The sequence below is a fragment of the Ambystoma mexicanum genome, chromosome 12, assembly GCF_040938575.1.
Source record: "Ambystoma mexicanum isolate Mex_15411 chromosome 12, UKY_AmexF1_1, whole genome shotgun sequence".
Taxonomy (NCBI): Eukaryota; Metazoa; Chordata; class Amphibia; order Caudata; family Ambystomatidae; genus Ambystoma; species Ambystoma mexicanum.
In genome coordinates, this window is record NC_090936.1 from 726,535,255 (window position 1) to 726,548,829 (window position 13,575).

A 13,575-nucleotide genomic window follows, 5' to 3' on the forward strand; every position below is an offset into this window, starting at 1 on the left:
GCATCTATATCAATTTGTTCATTTGCTTCATCATTCTTCTTTGAACCTCCTACTGCATACATACCTGTGACAACATAGAATTAAGAGATTCTATCAGAGCAGTCAAATTATTGTGCATTTATTTCCCTAACACAGTAAAAGCATGATCAGCATCAGTTTGAACTCAAGTGGGAGGAGCAAGGGATGTGTGCATTCAGGATCCTGTCACCAGCTCATGTGGAGTCGGGTGATGATCAGAGCCGGGCTGACTGTTTAATGCAGATAGGGCTAAAGGAAAGCAATGGAGCCAAACTTTTATCAGTGTCCCTTTTAGTTTGTCAATTCGCCCTTTAAAGTGGCCTTGAGGTGCTCGCAATTGCTGTTTGTTTGTGGGTGGGAAGCTGATGAGAATGTATGCTTTATACCCAACAAGATAGTAAAATGTTCAAACACCACATTTACAAAATGCAGTCCATTGTCAGACCTGAGCACTTCGCACACTCCCCACTTTGGAAATACCTCATGCACTGGGAACATTGCAGCAAATGTGGCATCTAGATGTGTGCAAGGATCTGCTTCAGTCCATCAGGAAAAGGGACATACGACTACTAGCATGATTTGATTGATATGATATGATTGGTTATTTATAACGCGCTTAATACCCGAGGATCGAATCCATGTCGCTCTGTGTCATCTTGCTTCCAAGGCATGCACGTTGGCCCTGAGCTATCCTCCCGAGACAGCATATATCTATAGCTGTTAGAAATTTGGAGCACTCTACATAGTCGATATGCAAATGCTGAAATGGTCCAGTAGTACAGGGTACTGCTCCTCTCACTGTTTGCAAAGTATGTCCAGCAGTACACTTCAGGCAGATTAAACAATTTACAACACAACTAGCAATGTGTTCTGCCAAGTTTGGGACAAACCAGACCTCCGAAATCAGTACTACAAGACTCTCTTGATGTGAGTGCTTGATAATGCATTTGGTCTAGTGCCACTGTAAGAAGGTGTAGGCGCATGACTGCTTTCCAAGTGCTGTTCTGCCTCCACATTGCATCTGTGGAGACAATGAGCACCCGCAACTTTGCATAACTCTTGCTCGTTTGTTGGTGCTCTTTCCTGTAGTTCAGTTATTTGTGTGAGGGCTAGTGTATTAAAATATTTCTTCATCAGCAAGTTGCGTCCACATGTGTATTTGTTCGATGCAGTCGCAATGTCAGATGTTTCAGGAAAATGTGCTGCTCTTTTTGCTTTAAGTACAGCAGCCTTGTTGCCACAAGAAATCATTTGAACACCTCTGGTGTGCGCTGCTCATTTCACCACAGCAATATCCAATGGGAGTTGGAGTGTGCCTATGAGCCTGTCCACTAGCGGCACATGCAGCACTGGTTACCATCTGCAGTTAAGAAGCCGCGCTTCTTCCAACATGACGGTCCTGCATTTACAGTTGACGTCACTTAGGTGGAGTTGGAATACACCATTACCACCTCTTCTTCATGTGCTTCAATTACCACGGTCAGTGCTACCAATTCTGACGCTTGTGCTGAGAGATGCACTGGCAATCTCGCATTTGTCAGTGTCCCAAAGCAGTCATTCTATTTTGCTTTCACTACTGCTGTCCCTCTGTGTCATTCGCCAGTGCTTTGGTCTATTGATGATGAACTATCAATGAAGAGAATTAGCGGCCTCCATTATTCTTGAGATGTGGTATTTCATCATAATATTCAGTGTATTTAGGGCAATCATGCACATTATCTCCTTCCTTTACTGGTTCTGCTATACATCTGGACTGGATTTACCACTCAACACTTGACAATTTTAATCAATGGGTTTGATATAATTACTTCATAACCGGAGGCTCTCTGTGTGGTCAATGTGCTTTTGGGCTTTTCAAGTATGGCAAATCGGGCATGCTCAACATATGATGTAAATGTGCAGCCCATAGTTATACTGTAAGCTTTCTCAATTGCAAAGTCTTGCTTGCAGAGATAATGACCTCTCATGATGGGATCTAAAATTGCACCGTAGAATGCTAATGGTTTGTGTCCCATGGTAGTTTTTCTGTGTGAGGACAGCCGTCATCACTACTCCATTTGAATGGGAGAATACAAATGATTCTTCATTGTAATCAAGAATCCCTAACACAGTAGCTGTGCTGATTGCTTACTTCATTTCATTAAAGGCATCCATCATCTCGCCTATCCAGGCTATATCAATGTTATTCCTGTGCCTCCTTCCGTCCTTTTAGAAGTGGCCTTACATATGTGCTGTAGTCAAAAACACCTGCCCTGCAATAATTGCAAAGGCCTATAAATTGTTGTAAGTTTTTCACTGTCTCTAGTTTGGGTGTCTTCAGGATTGCTTCTTCTCTTTCAAGTGTCACCTTCCTTCTTCTGGGCAATATTGCATGTTCTCGTTGTAAAATGTGTACAAATATTGTCATTAGGTTTACTTCCTCCGTGCTGCTTCACACTATAATGTCATCTACATATTGTGTTACTCTGCTGTCAAGTTGTACGTTAACCAAGTCCATCTGCAGCACTCGGTAAAAGACTGAGGGGATTCACAATACCTCTGGGATAACTGAGAATGGTTTAGTTTAATCCCACAGTAAGTAAACATGGTTAAATACTGGGATTATTCATGCCAGGGGATGGAAAAGAAAGTATTATTTACATCAATCACTTTAGAATATGTAGCTTTGGATGGAATGTTACATAATATTGTGGCTGAGTTTGTAACTAATGGGAACTCTGCTTCGACAATGTTGTCTAGTGGGTGTAAATCCTAAATAAATCCCTGCAACCCATGTGTTTCTTTTTTCACTGGGTACACAGCCGTACTACATGGGGATTCTGAGGACACTAAAATCTCTTGTCACATGTAGGCGGCAATAGTGCTATAGATAACTTCCTCAGCTTCTTTTGACATGGGTTATTGTCTTGCTCGGGGTAAAAAAGCTCCCTGCTTCAATTAAATTTTGACTGGCCCCACCCCTTTCAATAGACCAACATCATATGGACTGCTGGTCTACAATGTGTTAAGTATGAATGCCAAATCTTCTTGGAGAAAGGATGTTACCTGTTTACTAGTGACATTCTCTGAGGTGTCTCACTGTTGTCAATTTTTAAATGGTATGTAAAAATAATAATGCATATCACTTCGTCATCTGAGTTGTCATCTATAAACAAGCTTTCATCTGTTAAGTCAGTCAGTCTATATATATCCTTCGTCAAGAGCTATCACTGTTCTCCAGTTTGCCCCTTTCTCATCAACTTCATGCAAAATTACTCTGTCTTCCCTCACTATTCCTGCTTCTGAGTCAATTGCAATTGTCTGCCCTTCCCTATGTCCATGGGTACTTCTGGTCAAAACAGGAATCCTGGAGGTAACCACAATAGTCTGTTGTGTATTCTTGGAATCCATGCTAACAATATGTGTACCCCATAAAGGAATACTTCCAGGTTTAGTGGCACCACTTTTTGTGCTTTCTGACCATAACATGCTGTTATGAATTCTTGTGCATTCACATAATGAATCCCTGGGGTAGGACATATTAACCGCTGGTCCTTTAATGATATTGTCATGTTTAATTTGCCCATCAAGTCTCTCCCTAATATGTTAACTGGTGTCTTGCGGTAGTATATTAATGGCATAGACATGTCATGTTCTCCAATGGTATTGGATAAAGCGTTTGTAAAGGGAGCCATAGTTGGTGCCCCAGAAAATCTTTGTGCATTCATGGCAATGCATGTCATTGGGTACCTTCCTTCTTTAACACAAGATCGAGTTGTCCCCGTACCTACTCAGAAGGAAAATGTTTTGTCACCTTTGGTCACCTGGATCTTCGGTTCCTCTTATGGTTCTTGTGTAATCGATAGGATGGAACACATCAAGCTTTTCTGTAGGCTGTCCTCTTGTGGATACATGTCCAGTCCTGTGCCAGTGAAAGTGTTCCCTCCCACTACTGTCACACCCACTATTCTAGGTGTAGGTGCCTGAGTCAATATGTTCATGTCCATGCTGTCACTGGATTCTGGTGCGCTAGTGCCTGTGTGTGCATCAGTGTTTGCTGTATCTGAATCAGATGTTGTGATGTGTGGGTGGTATCCCTTTTTGTGTCTGTTGTATTGATGACACTTGTGCTTGATACTGCATGTGATTTTAGACATAATATTCAGGTGGCTCTGCAGTATATGGTGCGGGTATGCTGGCCCCCCTCTTGGATCTGCTTCTTGCCAGTACTGTTGCATTCCTCCCCTGTTTATTCAAATGCATGAAATGTGCCCTATCCTCCCACATATCCAACATTGTTGTGGCTGTCCACCAAATCCTGTTGACTCACATTAAAGCATCCTCCTTGTGGATCTTGAAATCTGTACCCTATGCCTCTATGTGCAAACCCTCGTCCACATGGAAAATAATGATACTCTCCCATTCCTACATCATGTCCATTCACTGCTGGCTGTACCTGCTGTATGCTTTGTGCATTACAACTTTCCCCTCCACTTGTCAATACTGCTCCTTCCACTGAAAATGTTGACAATTTCTTCTGAACTAACTTTGCTTCATCAATTTTCCTGTCCTCAACTTTCTTTCTGTCTTTTGCTTGCTTTACTCGACAATGGTGAACAATCATCAGTTGCATCTCTGCCAATGGTTTCGCTGCCATTCCTACAATCTTTCTCAATTGTCTTTGCACTTCCTTTAGATGTCCCTGACATAAAATGTAATAAAAAGAAAGTTATGTTTTTGTCACACGCTTCTCTAGTTTCTAACTGCCATTTTTCCTGGCTATCCTGAATATAAGCCATATGATCTTCATCCACTGTCATCTTACAAGTCATAATTTTGCTCATGTCTGATGAGTCTGGGTACTGAATCCTGAGTGCTCTCCATATGCCAACTCGACAGTTATTAAAAGGTACTCTGTCATGGTTAGTATTCTGTGCCATAACCCCAGGATATCCCACCCACTACTAAATGTCATCTGATTCCTCCCCTAATATGGCTGCAAGCAGGCTTTTTATGTCACCTACTGCTAAAGGCATTCCAGCTGTCATCCTCTCTAATTCACAGATCCATTTATCAGCCCCTGCTGTAAGCGATGGCAATTTACAAACAAAATAATGTTTGTCCAATTGTGGCCACAGGATATATTGTGACGTTATGAGAATTAATCGCTGGTCTTCTTTTATGTTAGAATGCAATTTTCACATGGTCAATGGTTCCAGAGAAAGCGATATACCTGCTCGCCCAACGTGGCAACGGGATACTTTAAGTAGCATTATTGACTATATGTATAGCCATACCAATCTGAGTGGCCTTGTACAATCCTTTGAAGTTATACACCAATTGTATAGCGATCATAATTTGCTTCTATTAAAGATCAATTGGATTTGTGAACCATCTAACAAAACAAGGCTCCATCAGAACTTAATAGTCGACAACGCTAAAACCCGTTTTCCCTGGTCACATACTAATCTCATTGCTTTTTCCAACTTAATCAATCATAATAACAGCTCTGCCACACCGGCACAATATACCTTCCTACTAACTTCATTTAAGAACCCAACCAAGCATACCACATGTCAGGGGTGCTTGCATACTCATTCTTTTAACCCTTTAATTAAAGCAAGAAAGAACAACTATCAACGAGAAAAGAAGTTTATTTGCAAAATGAAATCTTCCCTCTAAGTCTCAACAACTGCGAACTGCAGAATGCAGATATCATAACTGGTTACGCCAATTTTGGGCCCAAATTCTGCAACATGACAGCAAAAATATGCTAAGGCTTATTGCGAATTGCGAATAAAAATACCGCCGAGACTTGGGCCATATTCAATCAATGTGCCCACCAGACCCAACCCTCGATGCAATCTCATAATGTCACAGATGCTCAATGGATACAACACTATGCAAACCTATACGCTGACCCCCACTTTTCCAACTTGGTTCATCATGCAGAGGGTCATGAAAAGTGGACATTTGAATGCTCTCTTACCATCCTAGAAGACTATATCAAACGTATTAGTCCGTCGAGAGCCATGGGCTCTGATGGCCTTTCCAACGCAATGTTCAAATCCAATCCCCCACTGTGGGCAAATATATTGAATGATATATTTCAACAGATTATTGAATCACGCTGCATCCCCTCTTCTTGGAAAACTTCTATATTAGTGCCCATTCATAAGAAAGGTGATAGAACTCTCCCTCATAATTATAGACCAACTGTGCTTCTAGATGCGCCTGGGAAGTTCTTTGCTAAATTAGTTTTGCGTGACTTTAATATCTGCACAGAATCTGGCAACAGCAGAGACCCCTTCCAAACAGGGTTTCTTGCAGGCATGGGCAACCAACATCAATTTATTCTGCCTCAACGCAGTCAAACTTCATGCTCAAGCTTCCAGGCAGGTAATCTATTTTGCCTTTGTTGACCATCATACTGCCTTTGATGCCATCTCACGCACTCTTCTGATGCCATCTCACGCACTCTTCTCTTTTCAAAACTAAAAAGAGATAATTGTCCATACACATTACTGCAAATCATTCAAGCTTTACATTGTGATACATCTATTCGAGTGAGATTAACGCTAGAAGGGCTGCTGTCCATGTCAATTTCCACCACCCGTGGCATTAAGCAGGGTTGCGATTTCTTATTATTTTATGCATGACGTAAGACAATCTTTTGAGGCAACCCAGTCAGATTCTCCCAAATTAAATAATATTCAGATCCAGACCCTTATGCATGCGGATGATCTGGTACTCATTTCCAAAACCCCTACTGGCCTACAAAAACTACTTGATATATTTAATACCTATATAGAGAAGAATGAATTACATATTAACACCATCAAAACACAAATTGTTCTCTGTAGTCCAAAGGCTGTATCCAAGAGAAAATGCATATGGACAATCATTCACACCAAGTTGATGGCAACTCCAAATTACACCTTCTTAGGAATGCTATTTGACGGTTCCCCCTCAACATCTGCCCACTACGAGGTCATATATCACAAACTACAAACAGCCATTTCCCAGACTAAGGTCATTGTACATCGTTTTGGCACCTTCACTTTGAAACCAGCTGTCATCTACTGGAAACAAAAAGCCATCCCATACATTCTCTATGGCCTATAATCTCAACCCTTCTGGTCCTCAAAAGTTTTGGACAAGTTAGAAGCAACATTTTGGAAATCAGTACTCCAGCTCCCTCAATGGATTCCTGGGGTTTGGTTACGCTATGAACTAGGCTTAACATCCCTCCATGCACAATATCATTGGAGAGTTTGTGCCTTGCTTCGTAAATGTCTCACAGCGACCAGCAAGAATAACATCCTGAAGTTCTTATCTGATTATGTATTTAAAACTAATCAAACTTTTGTCAAATGCTGGTTGCATGCCATTTATATCATCATGGCTAAAGCAGAAGTAATCATTGATGTTCTACTTTGTAATCCTGACAAAGCTAAAAGATGAATCTATTGTCATCACTGGATTAATACCAGATATGAATGCCCTCAATATAAAACTGCTTCCCTTGACAAATTTAGACACAAATGTCTTGGGACAATGGAATCTTATCTGCTTAAGTTTCCTTCCAAACAAATATGCTCAGGTATTTTACGGCTGCGCCTTAACCTGTGGCACACTCGTGAGCTTTTTCTTAAGCACAATCTCATTAAATCAGATTTGGCATTTTGTCGATTTTGTCTAAACATCACAGTTACTGAAACCTTGGAACATATATTATTTTTATGCTCAGCTTTGATTCATGAACGTTTGAAGTTTGTTTCTCATCACTGTAACCATTTAAATATGCTGGATTCCTTACAGAGATGGTCAACATTGTTATGCACATCGAATGTCTCTTTGCAAATAGCAATTGTAAATTTTCTTTATGCTGTGAAATTAACGTGTTAAGTTCGCTATTTGGCTCATTAACCATGATTATGACATGCCTTTCTTGCTAAACTTCTTGTTTGCTTTTATTGTTTGTCGTAATGTGCAGTTAATTTGAAAAGGCCTAGCTGGATTTTGCTTTGCTGAGTATGTTTCAGCATTTGTTAACAGCTGCATCCTTTGTCTTTGTCACTGCATCGGTCATACAAATTCTCTTTTGTCCTGGCAAATTCCTTAGTCTGTCCACATACAGTGTTCTTTCTTCTAAACTGTTTGATTAAATCTTTTGATGTCTGGGATATTCTGTGGGCTCTGGCCTCCTCACTGCTTCTTCCAAATCTAACCACACTATCTCTGTCCCTACCTCCAGGTATGTAGAAGGGGCTTCTGCTGCCTCCTTCTCTCCACTTTCCTCTCTCTCTTCATCTTCTAACATAGTGTCGTCAATGTCATCACCTTCATCATATTCTCTGTCTTCAAAATCTAGTAATGGAATCAGAAATACATGTAAAATTGTGTGGTTAACATCCACAGTTGTATATCATTATTACACAGAAATGTATTGCTTAATACCTGTGGCTAGTCACATACACGGGTAAAACAGCAACCTATCAACTGAAGTGATACATTAACACACCTATGTATGCCTGGCTGGATGCTGTATACCCGCTGGTATAGCAATACCCACTGGAGTTGTTTGTTTCATAGTTGTAGCGATCTGGAACAGTAGCACAATGAATTGCTTTCCTTCACTCCCAAGTCCTCACCAGGTGCCTCCAACATCTCTGACAGCTCCACCCGCTCCCCTTAACTTCCCCTGCCCTCTGCCATTCCCCCTATAACACTCATCATTTCTATAACGCAGTTTTGATAAAAATGCAATCCACCAAAACACACAATGTACCGTTGGCCTGTATATGGCTGTAATTACGGGTACCCTGCGGATAGAAGCGACTATACATGCTGTGCAATGATTGGTGCTTTCTTCACTGTGGTTAAGTACTCCAGTCGTTGCTGCGATTCTCCACCTATCCAGCTCAACCAATCACATTGCTTGTACTATAGCCGCAGCTCTGAACATCTTAAAAAAATATACAGATTTGTATTTACAAATGTATTACATGGCCTGCAGTAGCGGCCATGTAGTTATGGTTAAGTTGCTAAACCCATAGGAAGAACACTTTTTGGGCAGTTTATAACTTCGCTCCCCCGGCCGAATCCTCACCAAACGTTGCAAAAAAAGTATATGGCCCACTTTGAATTATTTTGCAAAGTTTGGTGAGGTTTGTCCCATGGGGGGCAAAGTTATAGGGGGGGTCCCAACATTTTTTTTCCCCATAGACATAATCGGAAAAAACTTTGCTCAAGCCTACAGCCGAAACTGCTGGATGGATTTTCACCAGATTTGCAGCAGGAGTGGTGGCTTGGTCCCAAAAGCGTGCTTTTGTTAATTTGGTGTAAATCCGTCCAGTAGTTTTTTTTTTTTAAATGACCAAAATGTAAGGCAAACAAATTAGTGATATCTATGTCCGCTCTGCGGACACACTTCCCTGTTCGTTCCGCGGACAGGACCCGATTGGCTAATTGACTTGCGTCATGTCCACGGACACACAACGTATTCACTAATTGGTTGGCGTGAAGCGTGAGGTGCGTCTGATTTTTGGAAACGCCCACCATCTTGGATTCGCGAACATAGGCCAGTGTCTGCGGACATCGCGGTAAAAACATATTAAAAACACAACATTACACTTGTCAAACCTATCAAATAAACTCTGGGGAGCTGAGGCTGATGAGGTTGGGATGGAATATGGCTGCAAGAAGCAAAATAAACAGGTGTTTTTCACCGCAAAAGTCTACAGTCCGGATGTTCGCAAACAGTCCTGTGAAAGTTTTCAGATACCTCTGCATTACTGGTTTGGTGAAAAGCAGTTCTTTGATGGCTTATTACTTTGGCGCCACTTAAGAACTGCATGTAATTTTGCAATTATATTCCTGACCTGATCCCGGATGAGTTTGCAAGGTCTGGTGGGATTCTGTCAAGATGGGGGAAAATTAGAGGGGGAGTCCCAAGATAATGTGAAGGCTTATAAATGAGGTGCCATTTTATGAATCTACACTTAATTTGGCAAACTGATAACAGATCTAGATATAAATGTTTTTGCAAAGTTCGGTGGGATTTTGTCAAGAGGAGGCAGAATTAGAGGGGGGGGTGCCAAAATATTGTAAAGGCTTATAAATGTGGTGTGATTTGACAAATCTACACAAAGGTTTCCAAAAAGCTTATAGATTTAGATATTAATGTTTTCGTAAAGTCTGAATGGATTTTGTCAAGTGGGGGCTAGGTTATATGACGATTGTATGTGCATCATTTGACACTTTTGAAGAAATAAAACATGGGTTGATTTCCAGCAAACTTGTGTAAGGAACATTGAGAAGGACCTAAAAGCATGGTTTTGCAAATGTGCGTGTGATTTATTTTTTGACAAGTGTCATAATGTAGGTACAAAAAATAGCGCTATACCTTTAGTGACTGAGGGGTAGCCTGTGGCCATGGGCAGTGGCCAGATTGTCCGGGTCATGGAATAAGGTCATGATCAGAACAATCTGGCTACTGGCCATGACCACAAGGCAGAAAACATGGGGTTAAAGTGGCCATGTCCACCTGGGACTGGCTTTGTGGTAAAGTTATTCAAAATTGGCATAGATTTGAAAAGGAAGAAAAATGTGCTTGTGGTAATATGGTCATAGAGTTCTCTATGTGCCTCTGCAGGCTGACATGGAAAGCGAAGAGGGGCCCTGTATGGAACCCCGCCTTCCCTTTCTATGGTGGCCATCTTGGAAAAGGAGTTTCCTTCCTACACCGGAGGTGTCCCGGTGTAGGAAAAAAATCCTTTTTCTTAGCACCCTGGGTCCTGCTTTGGGAACCTAGGGTGCTAATGGCACCCATCCCACATTACAGGGGCTGGAATGGGGGGATAATGGTCCCGAGACCTCGTTATTCACCCTCGCTTCACTTGGGCTGATACCTTGGGCTGCCAGGCCGGTGTCCACCGTTCCATCCCTAGAACGGAGGATAAACTCCACAATATTGCCATTAGCATAACACAAAATGCAAATGGAAATGTTGGAAAATCTTATTGAGTCTACGTACTTTACTGAGAAATATAAAGTAGATGGAGTTTATACATTTTTTTTTATTGGTTCTATTTTTTAACTGTGAAAGGTGGTTCCTAAAGGAACATTTCTTTTATTGTTTTTGGATGCATTTTTTTTTTTTTGGCAGGAGAGCTTAGAATGAAACACGGGAAGGGAAATGACGGAAGAGGCACCAAACACTAATATGGAGGTTCAGGTGGAGAGGGGAAAATGTTGCACGTGTGTTATGGCATTAGCTGATTCCATTTTAAGATAAATAGCAGTTTGCTAGAAGTATGTACTGTGTACTAGATTGTTAATGGATGAGTAGGAATAGGTGTTGGAGCTGTGCAAGGGAAATTTGAAGTTGAAAGTTCCTAGATCAGTAGAAAATGCAGTTCCGAAATGTCTGCGAAGCATGCATCTTATCGTGAAGAGCAGACAGGTTCTCGGAGACGTCATCATGCCACGCGCCAGCATATGGTCATTGATGTCATCAATCATATCTATGATGTCATCTTTGATGTCATGGGTGTTATTCTTAGCAGTTCACAGTGGCGGCGCGAGTAATGGTTGCTTAGCTTACCATAACTGGCGAATTGCAGGGGATTTTCGGTTTTACTTAAAACCATAATGTCCCTTTAACAAAGTTTTTTCACTGAATTTGATAGTATTTTAGTAGCAAAACTTAACCATAACGTCCCCCCAACAAAGTTTTTTCGTTGACTATATATATATATATATATATATATGTGTGTGTATTCAATAGTTCCTATTAGTTGTATTTTGAGATGTATGCAATATAAGAGATAATTGGAGAATGGTGTAGAAACATGAATACCTGTAGCCGTAGAGTGGGTGGGTATGGATCAAGAGGGTGAGGGTAGGCTGGGTGAGGGTAGTTACGGTATGGATAACGTGTATGGATGGGGAAAGACATGGTGGGGATTCAATGGTAGTACAACATATGTAAGCAGGGTTGGTAGGTGGGGTAGTCAAGATTAGATAAAATGGGAGACAATAAAGAGGGAGGGAGTATGGTGGGTGTGTTGGGTGCAGATGTTGGGTAGATGTAAACAAGGTGGGATACAGTAGGTGCGCAAAGGTAGAATACCTACCCATGGCCAGTTATATGTGCACAGTGATGATGTCATAATGTGCACCTTTAAGTCTGTTAAATAAAGAACATATCATTAGTTAATGAATAAAATCCAAATACACAACAAGTGCTTGTGTTCTTGTGGGTAAGCTTCTGCACAGAGAACATGACAACATGAGTAAAACCCTGATAGCCAAGTATTTGAGCAAGCTTGCCAACCTCAAAAAACCCGAGGACGGGCGTCTGCCCCCTGAAAAAGAGTTGCAATGTCCACCCACATGTGTCCTTTCTGTGTGCCCTGAAAACAGCCACAATCAGGGGGAAATAACTGCACCAGTGTTCAGGATTGGAAACTCTTTTGCCACATCCAGAGCAAATGCTCATGATTTACATGCACTCTCTTTATTTCCCCTCCTCACCCCATATCTGGCTGTCAACAATACTCTGCTATATAAAGATAACTTGAGAAGTGCACATACCATAATGTCACTCCCATTTATAAATCCTTATAGAACTATGTTAGGGAAAGAAGTGTGCAATTGTGGCATTATTTCCCCCCATCTTCACTAGGAGACTACAAATACTATAATGCAATTTAGCAAAAGGCAACACAATATTTCTCAGAGAGCACTGGGAACACAAGGAAGGGGCTGCACCCTTAGGACATATTGCTCTAAGTGGTTTTATAACTTCAGTTGTTTATAGGCACTATGGCTTGAGGGGGCAAACCGTTTCCTCCCTTTGAAGCTAAGCAAAGTCAGTCCCGATTACTGCATGAATGGGAGTCCCAGATGCTTATCGTGTCACTGGCCTTGGCCGTTGGCCATTAAGTGTCAAATTGTGACCTTCCACCCCACCATCTTCACTAGGAGACTACAAATACTATAATTTAATTCAGCAAAAGGCAAAATAGGTGCTCTAAGAGAGCACTGGGAACACAAGGCAGGGGCCTGCCCCTTCAGGCCATGTTGCTCTAAATGGTCTTGTAACTTCTACGCATTTAATAGGCAACATGGCCTTAGGAGGCAAGCCGCTTCCCCTTTTTGAGCCAAATCCATCACACGAGTCAAAAGTAATTAGCAATACATTTTTTGAGGTTTCTGTGGGTGTCCGACTCACCTTAACTATGCATAGACATATATAGAAATGTTGCTCCAAAAAAGACAAGATGATACCTTAGCTAGACTGACAAAGTCATTTATTTGCAAACTTTTGTAATCTTCAGATTACTTCATAAGGCAGAAGAAGTATTAGGCTCAAGGAAAAGCATACAGCTCATGGATTCTCCTCTGCAATGTCTTATCTTTTTCTGCTTGCTTATAGCTTCCCATAGGCTTCTAAATGCTCCCTTTATATGCACCTAGATGTACAGAAGCATACTCTTTATATGGCAGTATCCTTCACACCAGCCTTCACAAGGGCCAACACGTGGCCAGAGGTGCTCTGTTGCTTCCCGA